An 18,880-nucleotide genomic window follows, 5' to 3' on the forward strand; every position below is an offset into this window, starting at 1 on the left:
TTTGAACCACCATCATGAATCCTTTTTGTGTGATAATGTTGGCTATACTTAGTCTAAGGGTATTGCACACACGCCAGGGGACAACAGGAGGACAAATAGAGTACTCTAGGGTAGTCTATGGTAACCAGGCTTACCAGTTACACAGATTTAATGTAACCTGGTCAGGAGGTTCGATATATGTAAAAAGTTTGGGACAATATAATATAAGGCATCTCTACTGGGCACCAAGGGAGCATGATAATATTACTATCATAAGTGGAATAAAAATTAAGTGTGGTACTGATAAGTTCACGGGCTCTAAAGGATTTAAGAAAACATGGGCATTGGGTATTCAGTGTGTCAATAGTACAGACCCTGGTATACCCATAGGAAGCCCAACAACTATAGAAAGAGATGTAGTACTAGCTTGCACCAATGCTATGCAATTACCATATAATTCAGTAATAATGACAAGGATGTACATCCTAAATAGCAAGCCCACTATAAGGAATGACTCACTAGTTAAAGTTCCCTCCACTTGTGTAAATGTGGGTACCCAAAGACAAATCACTATATTAAGATTTAATATTTCTTTCCCCCCAGATCCAAAATGCTATAGCAGACAAAAGAGAGAATGGTATGAAACATTGCTAGGAGCATCAAGTACAGGTATAGGGTTACTTAATAGTATAGATATAGAAAATTTAGCCAGCAAAATGAGTAATGCAGGAGAAGATATGAGAAGATTAGTTACAATGCAAGCTACATGGATGCCTACAGTATTTACCCCATTACAGGCCAGTATATCTTGGGATAATTAATATTTACAGGTGTTCAATATCACATTGTTTAACACACTTTACCTGTCAACAAAATTTTCTGAACTGTTTAATTGGACTGAATGTTCTCTCAGAACCATGCATCAAAATATGCAAAAGGGTAAAGCACAAACACAGTTAATGACAGGTAACGAACAAGTATACAGAAGGATGTTTAATATATCTTCTTTGTTATGGATACAAATTCGGGGAAAGAAGATTTTGTGTACTGACAACTTTTGCACGGGTGAAGTTCATGTGTATAATTTCACACAGAAACAGGTTATGTGTAAGTAATTCATCTTATCAGTCCCCTTGTGGACAACTACTGGAGGCACTCAATTGTGGACTCCCCAGATGAGAGGTACACACATAGACACCAGTAATAGGACACATGACTTATCCCTATGTACTGATATCGATGATGGATTAGTATGTCCTCAGCAAACACAGCTATATAAGCCTTGTAAGTTAGAACACCCAACCAGTGTATGCAACTGGGAATTGCATAATAAAGAGGTGGATATGTTTATAGAGGTAGAGCCTCAGGTTGTATGCCTAGTCACATATGGTATGAATACAACTACCCTCTATAATTTACCAAATCCTTTTTCTGGATGCTTATTTAACATTACACACCTCAGGTGGAAGAACACTACTTATGTGTTCTTTGCGAAGAGACAAGAAGATGTACAGTTTGAATTTCAGGTGACTGAGATACCTTCCCATAACCTTACAGTTAATCTCCAAAGTATCATTAATGCCATTAATAATACAATAAAACTTGCTCACCACTTACAGAAAGTAAACTATTCTGCCCATCATGTACAAATACAGACAGTTGTAGAAGCAGAGAAATTGGTGGAAGTAGCAACACAATTAAAAGATAATTTACAGCACCATTGGTGGGATGTGTTCACAGGTAACTCACCTTCAGTCAAAAGGATGTTTAGTGGTCACATTCACCCAGTAATCATTATAATCATTGTATTAATTTTGCTCATTCTGTGGAATTGCTATCTATCTTATAAGTATCAGAAAATGGTAAATAAGGCATCTGCAACGGTAGGGACTCTCTTTGTCACACATAAGAAGAGTGCCTCCGTGTGGGAAAAGTGTTCAGCGTGTGAATGAATTTCATTGATCACACCTGAGAAGAAATGTGTTTTCTGTAGTACTGATGTTGGAAGAAACCCCTCTTTCTAGGGAAAGATGCGCCGGGATTCTTGGTATTCTAGTGATGAATGATGCTTGCATCTACTTGCATAGGGTGACTATGGAAGTAATATAGTTACTATGAAAGCCATGACTCCAATAAGGGAAAGATAGTATGTTTTAATAAAAAGAGGGGATTGTGAGAGTCTATAATTATTTATAGTGTTTATTTAAAACATACTGTATGATTCATCGGTATTTATGAGAAAAAGCCATTTTCCTTTACACAAATATCATGAGATTGTATTGAACAAGCAGCTGAAGGAGAGCAGCAGCTGAAGAATCCCAGAATAGGATACTAAAGCTGGCCACACATCTAAAGATTATCTGTCCAACCAGCCAACTAGTTGATTAGTTGGAATGAAAATCTGGTAAGGAATACCATCAGCAATTTGCTCCCAAACGCTGGAAAATGGACCAAAACTGTTGCTTGAACAAATAGTTTAGATCAAACATTTAACAAACTTGTCTAAACGACCATTTTCATCTGTTTTCTGGCATTTAGGAGCCAATTGCTGATCATCATTTACTCCCATACATTACCAGACTTTCATTCCAACCAATCAACAAGTTGGCTGGTTGGATGTAAGTTGGCCTGGTGTGTGGCCAGCTTAAGTCTGGACACTGTGAAAAAAACAACAAACTGAAAGATGCATTGACACATACTATGTACTTGTTAAACCAATCATATGTATTCTTTTCTGTCAAACCATTTTTGGCAAATGTTTGTGACAGCAGTTTTCTGAACTTATAAAAGACGGCTCAAAGGGGATGTACCTCGGAGAGCTAAGTGGAATTCATCACAAGTGTGTTGAGTTTCCTTATCTTCCCAGCCGGCTGTAAGGAAAATTAATAAAATAGGAGCAGCGTTTCTCATACCATGATCCAGGGATAGGAAGCTTCGTCACCCCAACACACCTGAATTTAATTACCAGCATACAGGGAGGCCCAAAAGTAGGTGTACAGTATTGTTTATTGGGCTGAAGGACACCACATTCAATATTGTTTGCCTTTTTTAGTCTCATAGGTGCTCAAAATTATCTTTCATTATTCTTTCTCTTTTTGTGGCAGAATTGAAATGTTGAAACATGAATGTTTCCTTGATGTCAGGACATTTCGAGTACCTACAAGGCTAAAAAAGACAGACAATATGGAATGTGGTTCTAAACAACTTTTGGATATGACAGATTTAACATTTTGTATATAATATCGGGTTGTTTAGGAAGATGATCACAAAACACTGGATCAGATCTTAGAACATGGCAATGTTTTTGTAATTTCTTTCTCCTGACTATTAAACTGTACAAAGGGACAAAAATATTTATTTTTACTCTTTACTCTATAGTTCAAAAGTTCATTCCTATCTCTACTTCTTGCTTTCATTATAGAAGTCTCAATGAAACCAGAGAGATAACCACATTCCTCAAATCTAATTTGATATATATTAGCCTGTTCTTTAAAACGTTCTATAGTGGAACAGTTTCTCTGCAATCTGGAGAATTGGGAATAGGGAATATTTGTCTTCCATTGTGATAGATGACAACTATGAAAGTCCAAATAGCTATGGCTATCAACCTTCTTGATAAATGTGTACATCTCAATTTTATTGGTGCTCCTAAAGTTGGTAGCATCGAACACCAGATCTAGATATTCTATCTTATTTTCTTTGAAAGTATAAATAAAAAACAAGAAGTAAGAAAAAGGATTGTCTTGTATGGTGCACATCTTAAATATAAAACATAACCTTTAATAATTCACAATAAAATGTATCCAGGGAAATATAACTAAAATACAGTATACATAGAAACACTTACATAGATGTGTTAATAGATTGAAAATGTGAATTTAAAACAAAGGATCACTGTGTGTTGTTTAGCTCACAGAATATAGTAATTTATATAAAATTAATAAATATTTGTCAGTGTGTGTATATAGTGAAACATTCTCCACACCATCCTATACCATAATTAGATATTGTACAGTTCGGTAACTTTGACTAGTACTTGGTATTAGCAAGGTTAATGACCAGGAAATGTCCCATCGTAATGATAATCTATACATAAAATTATGCTAAAAAGCTACTATTTCATCTAGCTAGATTGTAGTACTTTATATACCGAGGTATTGAAGAAAATAAGTAAAGAGAGACGTTGTTGAATATATTTTTTTTATTATTGCTGATTGGTCTATCAGGTATAAATGGAACTTCCTACATCACAGAGCCCATCCCTCTGAAGAAAGTCCCTGATGAAACGCGTTAGAATTGGAACACTGTGACGTACTTGTACACCAGCTTGGCTCCGTCCTTGCATTCCATACTAAGGTGCTGTTACCGGGTGTGGCTTGTTACCGACAGGCGACAGCATGTGTAAGTGCCCTGCGGTAGAAGTGGTAGGAGCAGATATGCCTTATGGGATTCTAGCCCACACAGTTTTATTTGAGGTACAGGCATGATCTATATATGTTAATACAATAAAACAAATGGGTAGTTCCAAAAGCGCTGTCTTCTGTGATAGTAAATAGATATCCGCCTTGGTGAGTGCTGTCACTCAGAAGTAAAGAAAGAAGAAAGTACACAGCAAATTATGCTATACTATAATAAAAACAATAGTTGTCTGGTGTCTTCCTTTTAGGGCTCACCTCTTGACTAAACAATGCATTCACATAAAGGTATCTTTCTCTTGCGATTCCATTAATAGGTATGCAAAATCATTTTCACACGTTCCCCATTCAGAACCCTTAAGTGTTGGAACTCTCCTGGGAACAGGTATAGACGTTCACATAAAGGTATCTTTTTTTCTTCATTGAGGACATAATACTGTATACCAAAAAGCATTTTCTAGCATAGATAAATTAAAAGATGTTTAATATATTAGAAAAAAGTGGTTCCAAGAACCAAGTGCAACTAGCAAATCAAGAAGAAAAATGGGATAAATAAACAAAACAATTAAAATACATTCACTGGATCCAATGGAAAGAAACACCTCCTCCACTCTCAGGTATAGTGGATGGAAATGTCCAAAAGGTTATCAAAAACCAGAAGAAAGAGCAGATCCAGAGGTATTCCAGAGTCCTTTTTTGTAGCAAACTTCAACGCGTTTCTGACTTTAAGTCCTTCCTCAGGGTGTAATAGAACTCCAAGCAGGATGGGGTATATATACCCAAATTCCTGGTCACATGACAAAGCATGGATGAGAATTGTTCACAGTAAAACCCGGATACATTACACTATATAGATACAATACTTAAAAAATATCTCCAACTAAACTAAAATCACATTTCCAGTTGGTTAAAACTGTACCAGAATAAATACTTAATGCATAGCCACAAATACATACAATAAGAGAATATAAAACAAATCCAGTGTATCCAGTCCATTATTTACAATTGCCTTTTTGTGAGTCCATTTGGGCGCCAAGAACGGGACCAGTAGATGAAAGAAATCAGAGACGTTACTGCCGGTTTCCTGTATTTGGAACGCAAAGAACCGGAAGTGGTCACGACGGAGCTACCTCCGCCATACGCGTCCATCTGTGTAGGGCTCGTCGAGAACAAGGAGCATCGGTATAACAGTTCTTTGAGATGAAAATATTTTCTGGGGAAGACGTTCTCATCAGGAAACAAACGGAATTCTCCTTTGTTACTCAGAGCCCGTCACACATGCAGGTTAAGACTGTCAATCATGGTCCAATAGTACAATGGATTCGTGAAGTTTCATTCATATAAATAAATCAGAAATCCTCAAAATTGATCAGGTGTACATGTAATAAAGAAATAAAAGAATTAATAATCATGTTAAAAATGGAAGATACACTGGAAAAAAAATAAAAATTATTAAAAGAAGTACTAAAACAGGGATCAGAAAAACCATTTAATCTCAAACTCCACATTTAAACCTTTTGGAGACAAAGATTTAACAAATAGATGGTTTTCATTTCCATCTTTGCAAGCATGTTATCTTATCATGTTATCATGTTTCTTGGTATCAATTTCTTGGAAGACTTGTCTTGGTCGTCGCATGTTCCGTCACTGGTAGGTAAGGCTCAGCAACGCCTGTACTTTCTTAGAAAATTAAAAGTAAATGGATTATCAAGGCCGTTGCTGGTAAATTTCTACTGCAGTATAATTGAGAGCCTGTTAACTTATTCGATCACTGTTTGGTACGGGAACTCCACATGTCTGGAGTATAGATCGTTGTCTCGAGTGATTAGGGCAGCTGAAAGAATTATTGGTCAGTCTTTACCTAGGCTAGAGGACATTTATATTAAAAGGTGTGCTTCTAAAGCTAATAAGATGGTTGCCGATCATAACCATCCTTGCCATTCTCTGTGCTCTCTTTTGCCTTCTGTAAAGCGTTTCAGATGTCTCAGGTGTCGTACTAGTAGGATGCGGAATAGTTTTTTCCTTGCTGCTATAGTTAATTTAAACATTTTAAACTGTTTTATGTAATTGTTGATTGTGAGTACCTTGCATTTCACTTTCGCTGAAGCATTTTATGTGGATGTGACAATAAATTGATTTGATTTGATTTATCGGTTCTCCAATCAGTTTTAACTGTTTGTATGCTACAAAATGAGACCAGGTGTTTTATGCTATATATGTGCTCCATTGTTTTTAACATTAAATAATGTATTTTGCACTATGAGGCACCCACCCTCATTGTACAGTGTATCATTGACATATACTGTATATATATATATATATATATATATATATATATACACACACACTTGTTTGATGTGTTCACCCACCGGGGTGTGCAACACTGCGCGGCACTACAGGTCTTAGAAAAATATGACGTTTATTCACGACATTTCGAGGTGCGTAACCTCGTCCTCAGGTGAAGAATACAGACAGTGACAAACAAATAAATCCTACCTAATATCCCCTGTCTCCAAGTTCCAAGTATAGCTCGATCTGACCGGGCACCGGACTCCGGTGTGCTCCCATCGAGCGGCGCCTAATGATGACATCCATAACTCGTGGGTGATGGTTGCCAGGCAACAGCGTAGTTAGTTCACGGCACCCGGCGGCTGTGGGATAGAGTGATAAAAACAAATGAAATTAAAAAGGTAGATACAGTAGTCAAAGTAAGTATAGCATGATACAATTAAGGGTTTATCACCCAATAGAATTAAATGAAAAGATATTCATATTGGTCTAAACAAGGAATACCTGCAAACATGGCACGTATATACTAATATGACACCATAGAAAAGTCAAAACAGTATAAATAAAAAAAAGGGAATAAATAGTAATCAGTGGTTATAATAAAGTGTTCCAGAAGATGCGCTCATTTTGACCGTTTGGAGCAAATGTGTCCAACTTAAAGGACGCTTCTCTCTTCAAAAGAGCTTTAGATCGGTCGCCCCCCCCCCCCCCCCCTAATCGATTCCAGGATATGGTCTATTATTTTATATCTCAATGTTGTAAGTCGATGACCATATTCCTTAAAGTGCACTGCCACTGGTTAGTCAATAGGTTTGCCAACTAGCGCAGCTTTTACGGCAGGCCTGTGGTGTGCCATTCGCTCCTTAAATTTACGGGTAGTCATGCCCACATAGTACTTGCCACAGGGGCAAATAATGACATAGATGACAAATCGAGTGTCACAAGTTAATACATGCTGAATGTGAAACATCTTTCCCGTATGAGGATGTTTAAAGGTAGCTTCGGAGGTAAGATAATTGCAAGTCACACAATCAGGGCATCTGTAGCAGCCCGGCGGTTTTCTGCTTATTCCTGGTGTATCCACAATGTTCCTGCCCGTAATATCAGTTTTAATCAAAAGGTCTCGCAGTGGTGACTACTGTACTGAAGCAAAGTATTTCTGTCTGTCTCTTTGTAGTGAATCGTAGTGGAGATTTGTTTGTTAGACAATAAGGTGAAGAATACAGACGGTGACAAACTAATAAATCACCTTATATCCCCTGTTTCCAAGTGTAGCTCGATCCAACCGGCCAGCCAGGCACCGGACTCTGGCATGCTCCCGACGAGTGGCACCTAGTGATGATGTCCATAACTCGTGGGTGATGGTTGCCAGGCAACAGCGTAGCTAGTTCACGGCACTCGGCGGCTGTGGGATAGAGTGATAAAATATTGATATTTAAGAAATCTAAATGCATCACTGTCCATCAAGACTAAATAAAATGAGAATAAAGTCTATGGGTGGCTTACAGGCACTGAACCGGGATTTCACCAACGGTACCAACAATCATGGCAATAAAACAACAAGAGCCTCTAAGAAACAAACAGATCAATCAACATTTAGTGACAGCGATTTCACTGTAGCCGACTCTGTTGAGCCATCTATCTCAGCTGGGCCCCCTTTAGGTATGATTACCAGATGGGGCATAGACACAAAAGGAAAATAACCCGCAGGGGGGGCACAAAACGAAAGGTAATACAAGAGCACCTGCCAAAAAGAAGATTTCATTTTCAATTTATCAAGTAGGAAATAGAGGAAATAAAAGTCCTTAACAAGGGCTTATCTTTTGTTCCTACCACACTACATAATCCATTTGAATGGCAGGTGGATCTTCACTGCATGAACAGAAAGTTACATTTAAAGGAACACTTTCAACATAAACAATGCAAACCAATAACAAGCCCTTTATTAAAATGTATACAAACCAAATCACATTCAACGTTTGACCCTTCTTCACAAAACGCGGCCATTAAAACCTATACAAGATTACTGGATGAATCTATTAACAAATACACACAAGCAGCACCGATACCTCCATCAAATTTGTCAAAAAATGAACGTAAAGCATTAAAATCATTAAAAGAGGACAAATCTGTAGTTATAAGACCTGCAGACAAGGGAGGAGCTATAGTTCTCCAGGATTTAAGTGAGTATAGAGCTGAAATAATGAGTCAACTAGCTGATGAACGTGTATATATTAAATTACCTTCAGATCCCACTAGTAGGTTCCAACGGGAACTAATGGAAATTTTACAGCAAGCACTAGATTCAGGCACCATTGATTGTAAAACCTTTGAAACGCTTCTACAGAAAACTCCTATAGTACCAGTTTTGTATAACGTGCCCAAGATTCATAAGAACTCTACTCATCCCCCCGGTTTACCTATAATCTCAGCCAGAGGCAGTCTATACCAGCCCATATCACAACTATTGGATGCGTTAATGCAACCGCACATAGTTACACAAGTGACTTACCTTAAAGATACCACAGATTTCCTTTACCATATACAGATGATTACACAGTTACAAGAGAATACCATTATGTGCACCATGGATGTTTCAAGCTTATATACATCCATTCCCCATTCATTGGGATTGGATGCTATGAACGAATTCTTGTCAAATATTCCAGATAATTTTTGGTTTAATAAGGATTTATATTTACAATTATTGAAGCTGCTTTTGCTGAGAAATAATTTTTTATTTGATGGGTCATTCTATTTACAGGTATCTGGATGCGCAATGGGCTCAGCGGTGGCACCATCTTACGCAAACATCTTTATGTTTAAACAAGAGAAACATTTACTTTTTTCGCCACAATATCGCCAGCACATTATATTTTTTTGCCGATTCATAGATGACCTATTCTTGCTGTGGAATGGGGACCCTCAATTATTTGATGATAAATGATGAACCAAATCAATGAATTGCCTTCTCCCATAAAATTCACCTTCTTATGGAGTGATTCAAGCATAAACTTCTTGGACGTTAAGGTCTTTTTGTCTAACAAACAAATCTCCACTATGATTTACTACAAAGAGACAGACAGAAATACTTTGCTTCAGTACAGTAGTCGCCACTCACCCTCTTTATAGAGAGGCCTTCCACTCTCACAAATATTAAGAGTGGCGGGAATATGTAGTATTAAAGAGGAACTACTGTATCATCACAACTTCACCTCATTGTATCAAAATTCCATGAGAGGGGCTTCAGACTGACAACTCTTTTGGAAATTAAGGAATCAGTTTTACAGAAAAAGAGAGAAGAAATATTGGTACCAGTCAATAATAATAATAATAATAATAATAAGACTGAACGGTCCTTTCTCTGGATAACTACGTTTAATACTTCAAGTACAGTAATACCAAAGGCCAGTAATGCTTTATGGCCTATCATTTCATCAGACCTATGGTTTGCTACAGACGTGGCCGAAATCTGCGAGACTTTTTGGTTAAAACTGATATTATGGGCAGGAACATTGTAGATACACCAGGAATAAGCAGAAAACCGCCGGGCTGCTACAAATGTCCTAATTGTGTGACTTGCAATTATCTTACCTCCGAAGCTACCTTTAAACATCCTCATACGGGAAAGATGTTTCACATTCAGCATGTGTTAACTTGTGACACTCGATTTGTCATCTATGTCATTATTTGCCCCTGCGGCAAGTACTATCTGGGCATGACTACCCGTAAATTTAAGGAGCGAATGGCACTCCACAGGTCTCCCATAAAAGCTGCGCTAGCTGGCAAACCTATGGAATAACCAGTGGCAGTGCACTTTAAGGAATATGGTCATCAACTTACAACATTGAGATATAAAAAAATAGACCATATCCTGGAATCGATTAGGTGAGGCGACCGATCTAAAGCTCTTTTGAAGAGAGAAGTGTCCTGGATCTTTAAGTTGGACACAGTTGCTCCAAAAGGTCTAAATGAGCGCATCTACTGGAACACTTTATTTTAACCACTGATTACTATTTATTCCCTTTTTTTTATTTATATTGTTTTGACTTTTCTATAGTGTCATATTAGTATATATGTGCCATGTTTGCAGGTATTCCTTGTTTAGACCAATATGAATATATTTTAATTTAAATTCTATTGAGTGATAAACCCTTAATTGTATCATGCTATACTTACTTTGACTACTGCGTCTATACTTGGAACACCTTTTTCATTTCATTTGTTTTTATCACTCTTTCCCACAGCCGCCGGATGCCGTGAACAAACTACGCTGTTGCCTGGCAACCATCACCCACGAGTTATGGATGTCATCACTAGGCGCACGCCGGAGTCGGGTGCCCGGTTGGCCAGTTGGATCGAGCTACACTTGGAAACAGGAGATATAAGGTAGGATTGATTTGTTTGTCACTGTCTATATTCTTTACCTGAGGACGAGGTTACACACTTCGAAACATCGTGAATAAACTTAATATTTTTCTAAGACTTGTAGTGCCGTGCAGTGTTCCACACCCCGGTGGGTGAACACATATCAACCAAGCATATCAATTTTCCAGCAGGCAACGGGACATTCACACAGAGTGCCGGTCCAACACCAAGCTATATATATATAGTCCACACTCACGTAAAAATAAAATCACCATCTTGCTGGGGTGACTACCCAAAAGGGTCCAAGGACTCCAACCATACAAAAGCATAAATCAGGGGTGCACTCAACGCAGCAGACCTGCAAAATTAGCAGGGTTTATTCAAATTGAGAGCATAATAAGGCACATCAATATTTTGGTCCTATAAACAGGGCCCATTATCTTGACAAAGGTCCCTGTTTAGGACTGAAACATTGATGTGCTTTATTATGATTTCAAAATAATGCGCACAGGTATTCAATTCACACAAATAAATCAAAAGTGTATAGTTTTACATGAATATAAATCTAATAAAAAAAAACACCAAAAAAACACTCCTCACCCTATAAGTGAGTGGAAGCTCTAAGTGGTGAGACACAATAAATAAATAATTAGATAGTGAGGGTAAGTGGAGTGTCTTCTAGTGTAGATGGAACGTAGTATCAAGGTGGTTGGTAAATGAATATGAAGTTAAATAGTAAATTAACTTGTTCAAGATTCTTCAGTCACATGACCCATCATAGAGGTCAGCATATGGAAAATATATGTCTATATACACCCTGAAATTAAAGGAATTTGTACTTAAATTTAAGGTTTTCACAGAGCCTGCATAACCCATACATTGTTTATAGTGTGTCTGGTACTTTCAGTGGCTTGTTACCTATCTTCAATATTCTTTTGCGTGTCTTGTGTGTTTTATTACTTATACAAAAACTACATGCTTGTCCTAGGTTGTCCTAGGAAGGTCACATTCTTTGCCAATTTAAATTTCCTTCTCAGTATGCTTACGTTAATAGCATTTGCATCGGATTCGGCTTAAGTCATAAATTCTAAGTAATTTATCTCCAGCAGACATTATATTGTGCCCCATATAGACCTAAGGTGCAGTATGGTAATTGTCAACACTTTAAAATAATTTCTAAGTACCATAGCTGCTGTTTTGTACTGTTGAATCTGACACAGGCCAGTTTAAACAATGAAATGTGTTTTGGCAACATTTTTAATTTTTGCTATTTTTTTTGTGGTAACAAGTTTATTAAAGGCAAAATCCAGTTTGTCCTAGTGAGAAATATTTATATCAATCACACAAGAATGAATATACATTTTTGGCAAATTGTCTCATTAAGTAAACCCTAGGCTGCCCCTGTCTGATGCTGGTTCCTGCGTGAAGTTTGGTTGCCATAACAAGTTTTTCCCAATCATTAGATTGGTTCTGCTGAGTACCCCTACAGGTATATCTGTGCCCCTCCACTCTATCTTCATAAACAGGCTTCTAACTGACTAAAGACAACACACACTCCAGGTAAAGGGTAAAAGCCCCATGGAAAATGTATTACAATGTAACTTGTAGGGCGGTAACCTGTAGTAGTGACTTAAAATAAATGTATCTCCAATAAGAGTGATATGGTGGAGATTAATGTATCAAGTTGGAAAAATGCAATAATACAATATAGGTAGGTAAACACTGAACACAGATTTGCAGTAAACTAATAATGGTATGTAGTTATGAGAACTGGGACAGTGTAATCCTGGCAAGGGATTTAACATAGGCTTAGAAATACTGATGCCTATGATAAGCCCGACGCCAAAATCCCGACCCCCGACATCCCGATCGTAGCTGACGGGGTAAGTATTACACTTAGCTCGGGGATGGGGGTGTTAGGTTTAGGGACCCCCGGGGGGACTTAGGGTTAGGCACCCCCCCGGGGAAGGTTAGTGATAGGCTAGGGGTGAAGGCAACCCCCCCATGGATGGTTAGGTTTAGGGTGTGGGAGGGAGGGTTAGGTTTAGGCACCCCTGGGGGAGGTTAGGGATAGTCACTAGGGGGAGGTTAGAATTAGGCACCCCTAAAATAGGGTTTGGGGGGACAAGGTGCCAGGATTTCTACCGCCGGTATCTTAACTGCATCCCGTGATGACAAAAGATATAACAATATCAGAAGAAAATTAGATAAGCAACTAGCGACCCGCCCCGGCTTTGCATGGGAGTAACTTCATCTTTCCACAGCCCCCTGCATCTTATAACAACCCACACCTTGTCACCACAGCCCCTGCATCTCACCACACCCCATGCTTCTCACTCCTGCCCCCTGCATCTCACCAGTAGCACTACAACCCCCAATGCTGCTTCCCTGCAGCTGGCTGGGGCCTGGCCACTGCGATGTGCTGGGAAGGCAGGAGGATCATGGATGAGAGATTTGTATGGCAGCTACCGTAAGCATTATCAGCAACATGTCCAAAGGGCTGGGGCACCTGTGCATATTTTTCCACACCCCTCCCCAGCTACCGAACATAGCGATGAGCAATGTCCTCTTAGGAAAATGTACCCTCTATTTTCTGGGTGTAACGGGTAAGCTTAGACAACCATTGGGAGACTGAGATGATGCAAAGAAGTAAGCTTTTTATTCCAGGCTTGAGGTCAGAATAATGACTTCTTACATAAGGTAAACACAGTTCAGGAACAATAATTCGGCTTACATGAGACAGCAGTTCAAATGAGCAGAGTATTACCAGCACAGTCATGGTTCAGATTGTCCAGTATAGAGAGAGCTGCTAAAGGTGCAACCTTTCTCTCACATTTCCACTAACTAAACTTACCATGTTTTTATACCTTAGCTGGACTTAATTGAGGTGAGGGTGTTGTTCCTCCCTGGCTACAGGGAACTCAACCCTTTCCTCAGAATGTGGGATAGACCCACTCTGTCACACTGGGGTTCCTGTTGAGCTTCGTTTGCCATGGTGCCCCTGTCCGAGAACAGCGCTGACTTCCATGGGAGGTGCCTCCTGCTTACCTAAAGCATGTGGCTGAGCAGGAACATCATGCAGCAGAGGGAGCACTTCACGGTGGAGGAGTGGTGGCCAGAGTCTGCCTGTAGGTTCAGCGTAGGTATGGACATCAGAATTCAATGGTTACTAACCTTCAATGTTTTTGTTCTAATGCTAGTGTTTTTACCATTTAATGGAGGTGGTCCGATGTTTTCCACCATCAAATGGTGTCAAACATCTGGCTACTTTGTCTGCATCAGGGCATCCTCATTGGTTCATTGGAGACTGTCTCGCACTCTCTGTCTGACTCAGATGTGACCCTGCTCAGTCCCTGACTCTCTCCTCTCTAGGCTGTGGCTAAGCAATTGGGCACATTGCTATCTCTTATTGACTCTCCCTTACTTAGAGAGCCAATCAGAGTGCAGCCCCCAGTCCTGCAGCAGTGGCAGTCAGTCACTCATACAGCACCACAATAGTGTCTTGTGTGATGCTTCATTCTAAGCCTCAGTTTCTGATCCTTTCTTGCAGTTTCAGCATCCTGGCCAGCTCATATACAGCTGATTGGTGCAAGATTTATTTTCTGTGACTTGCTTCACTAAAATCGTCACTGCAGCTCCCTATTTTCGCAGATGAATGGTTCATACATCTAAACCTTCCTTGACCAATGCTGTATAGAATTGTGAAAATCCAATCAAAATCCGTCCAGTGGTTCAAGAGATTAGCCTGAATGAACAGATAGAACCCTAATCAGGGGATTTAGGACCTCATTCAGACCCGCTCGCTAGATGCGATCGCTCGCATCCAGGGTATGCAAATTTGCCAAAGTGACGGCATGGGAAGCGATCGCTCGCTAAGGCACAAGCACACCCACTTTAGCTGTGCAGGCGACCGCTCTGTGTATGCAGACACCCATTAGCGTATGTAGAGACACCCACTAGCACTCGTCATCTCCAGGAAGTGTATTAAAACATTGGTGCATCGAGCACCATCGGTAGCGATCGCAGCGCTTGTGGTTGCTTTACCCTGCCGCAAGCACTGCGAGGACTTCAGTGTAAAAAACAGACATGTGACGTGTACTATGACGCTGCCTGTTAATTATGCATGTCTTAAAAACGGCGTTGAAACACAGAGGCATGCCTGAGTTTGCACCTCCACACCCCCGTTATTAGTGTCCTGCCCCTGTTACCACCCACAAACGGCCTCTCCTGTCACTCATTTCACTGGGCTGTCTTAGCTGGGTGAGCGAGCGGGTTGATCGTCAGGTGCGAGCGGTAGCATTGGTTGCTGTCAGCTGACACCATCCTCCAATGGACTGCTACCTTATGGTATTTAGCCGGAGTAGTTTGTGCACGCACACACATGTGCATTCGCAAACCATCGAGCCACTTGCGAGCGCACAGGATCAACCATTACTCGCCTCAGCACCAGCTTTCCCTAACCTCTCGAGCAGTCAGATGCCAGGTGCGGCGGTGAGTGACGCGCTGAGGATTATACTTGGGGTCTGCTAGGACATCCATGTGCTCGCTCCGTGATTTGGTTCCTGCGCTTACTGTCATGGGTGCAGCCATGACAGTCTACATCACCTTATTACCCTTTACCCAACGGTAGCATTGGTTGCTGTCAGCTGACACCATCCTCCAATGGACTGCTACCTTATGGTATTTAGCCGGGCCCCAGACAACAGGAAGTTGCCTGTACAACGTTGTTACTTCCAGTGTATACTTGCTGTTGCAGCGTTCCAGGTTCAAGCTCCTTTCTCCCAGTTCTGCACCTGAAACCATAGCGTGTGCAAATTTGCGTAAGCAGGGCGATCGCATGCCAAGGCATTAGCACGCACACTATCTCTTAGCGTGTGATCACTTTGTGTATGCAGGCGCCCACAAGATGCCCACTTGCGCACGTCATCTCCAGGAAGTGTGTGCAACCATGGGTACATCGGGTAACATCAGAAGCGATCGCTGCGCTTGAGGTTGACCATACCCTGCCGCAAGCACTGCGAGCACTTCAGTGTAAAATCCAGCCAGGTGACGTGTACTATGACACTGCCTCTTAATTATGCATGGCTCTGAAACAGCGTTAAGACGCTCAGGCACGCCTGCATTCGTACCTTCACTCCCCCGTTTTTAATGGCCAGCCTCTGTCACCACCCGCAAATGGCTTCTCCTGTCACTCACTTTGTTGGGCAATCTATGCGCTGCGAGTGAATGCTTCCCAATCTCTTGCAGTGGTTCGCGCACAAACATTGCTATGCGTACGCATGCGCAGATTGCAAATCATCGGCTGGCTGCATGCAAATGCAGCCTAGCGAGCGTGTCTGAATCAGGTCCTTAGTTCGTTATCTGAGTACTATCTCCAAAATGTCATCTTCTGTGCCAGTTCTGCATCTGAAGCCACAGCATGTGTACTTAGGGCCTGATTCAGAGGCGCTCGCTGTTTACGAGAGCTCGCTCTGAATCAGGGCGTTCTTTTTTTTTTTTTCCAGCCTCCAGGCCGCTCGCACAGCTGTGGGTGACCACCCACAGCTTATGCGAGTGGCCTGGCCATGGTCGCGATTACTGGGTCTCAGCACTCGCAATGCCGAGTGGACTTCCTGCTCTAATAGAGCATTAAGTCCACTGCTGACATCACGAGTGATGTCAGTAGGGCCGCCCACAAATGGCAGGCGTTCCTTCGGGAACGCCTCCGTTTGTGCAGCCACCCCCCTACCCGCCTACAAAACGGGGCGAGCTGTCTATCAACATCAACAGCCACCCCGCTTTGTTACGAGCACCGGAGCGAGTGAAGTTCTGAGCCACCATCGAGTGCGCACTGAGCCACCATCGACCCGCTTGTTAATCAAGTGCAAACTCCTAGTGTCATCTCCTATGCCAGTTCTGCGTCTGAAGCCACAGCATGTGTACTTAGGCCCTGATTCAGACCCGCTCGCTGCCGCTGGCCGCTGGCTGGGATTGTGGGCATTTTATTTTTGTTCCCCCGGCCGCTCGCGAAGCTGTGGGAGACCACCCACAGCTTGTGCGAGTGGCCAGGAGACCATCGTGATTATCGCAACCATTGGCCTGCGACAAGACCTTACGGTAAGGTCTAGGCTTCCGCAAGGCCGAGTGGACTTCCTGCTCTAATAGAGCAGGAAGTCCACTACTGACATCAGTAGTGATGTCAGTAAGACCTCGCAACAAACGCCAGGCGTTCCTAAGGGTTGTACCCGCCCACAAAATGGGGTGAGCTGTCACTCACCATCGACAGCTGCCCCGTCTTTTTGCGAGCCCCATAGCCACTGAACTTCAGTCGCTCAGCGGGGCTTGCGCACGCCGGACGCAGCGCATGCACAGTGCATAAACATCGAGCTGCTTGCGAGAGCAAAGCGCTTGCATAGCTGCTCTGAATCAGGGTCTTAGTACGTTATCCAGTGACAAACTCCTAGTGCCATTCTCCTGGGTACATTACCCAAGTACAAAACTTCCAGTATCATTCTCCTGTTCTTTCCCTGTGATAGTGTTCTTCCATTTCCCACTTGTGCCGGATACCCGACCAAAGGGCCGCGACCGGCTTGCTGGGTGCAGCTTAAGCCCAAATACCCTTTGGAGGGGTCACTGGTGAACACCTCCCAGTAAGTTAGACTCCACGCCTTTGGTCAGGTCTAGCCAACATCTGGTACAGGTGAATGAGGAAGGTACTTATTCAGGCCTCTCGCCTTTTATTCCTATATCAACCTGGGTCCACATCTTCTAACCCCCTCTAGGGGACCACCGTAGCCCGAACATGACAGTTTGTACAAGCCCTATGGAAGCCATAGGATCTGAGGGTGCAGGGGCGTTATAAGTTTTCACATCGAGAATCAGGAGGCAACACAAATCAAGTGGCTCAATATCTCCAAGAACTCTCTGGTCAATTACTTTCCATTCAGTCGACTTTGGCCACTATACTTCCTGTTCTCTCTGGATCTGCTACAGTTACTCCTCAAGTAGTAGTAACTCAAGTCTCGTCTACACTTGGCCTCTCCTGAGCGCTTTGATGGAAACCCCAAATGCTGATGGGGCTTCATCAATCAGTGCGAGATACAGTTCGAGTGCCTGCCCCAAAATTTTTCCACTCCAAGGTCAAAGGTGCCATACATTAACTCCTTACTTTCCAGAACTGCCTTGGATTGGGTCTCTCCATTATGGGAGTGAGCTGATCCTCTCATCTCCAATTATGAAAATTTGATTTGTTCTTTCAAAAGAATCTTCGGTGAGCCAGGCCAGACTCCCTCGGCTTTCTCTGATCTCCTACGAGTTCGACAAGGGACACGTACAGTGGGCCAGTACGTGGTTCCATTTCAGATGATTGCTTCTGAGTTAAAGTGGAATGATGAGGCGCTTAGGGTAGCATTTCTTTATAGATTGTCCGAGAGAATGCAGGATGAGTTAGCTTCTTGAGATGTTCCGGAGTCCTTATCTGATGTAATATCTTTATGTATTAAGAATTACTTGGGCCACAGAGAACGGCAGGCTAGTAAAGGGCGCGAAGATCATGTCAAGGATCGATTTTCACCAACTGCATGTTCTCTCCTGCACCAACTAAAGAGTAACCTATGCAGGTCAACCGGTCTCGTTTGACTTTGGCTGAGTGAACCCGCCAATTCCAGAACAAGCTTTGCCTCTACTGTGCAGCTCCTGATCATATTGTTAAAGTTTCTACTCTCCTCTCAGGAAATGAAAGACCCTAACTGGTTTCGGGAACATCTGGTTGGGGGTGATAACTAAGCCTTCCCACTCATTGGATACTCTTTTACAGGTGTCTATTTGTTTCAAAACTCTAATCAAAAATA

The 18,880-nt window shown here is 41.6% G+C and overlaps 1 pseudogene; it reads left to right on the forward strand.

Moving 5' to 3' along the window:
* The first annotated feature begins 446 nt into the window (after positions 1-446).
* Positions 447-18,488, forward strand: LOC148539076 (uncharacterized; annotated as a pseudogene).
* Positions 18,489-18,880: the final 392 nt, after the last annotated feature.

This window comes from Taudactylus pleione, unplaced genomic scaffold, assembly GCF_031769625.1.
Source record: "Taudactylus pleione unplaced genomic scaffold, aTauple2 ptg000032l, whole genome shotgun sequence".
Classification (NCBI taxonomy): Eukaryota; Metazoa; Chordata; class Amphibia; order Anura; family Myobatrachidae; genus Taudactylus; species Taudactylus pleione.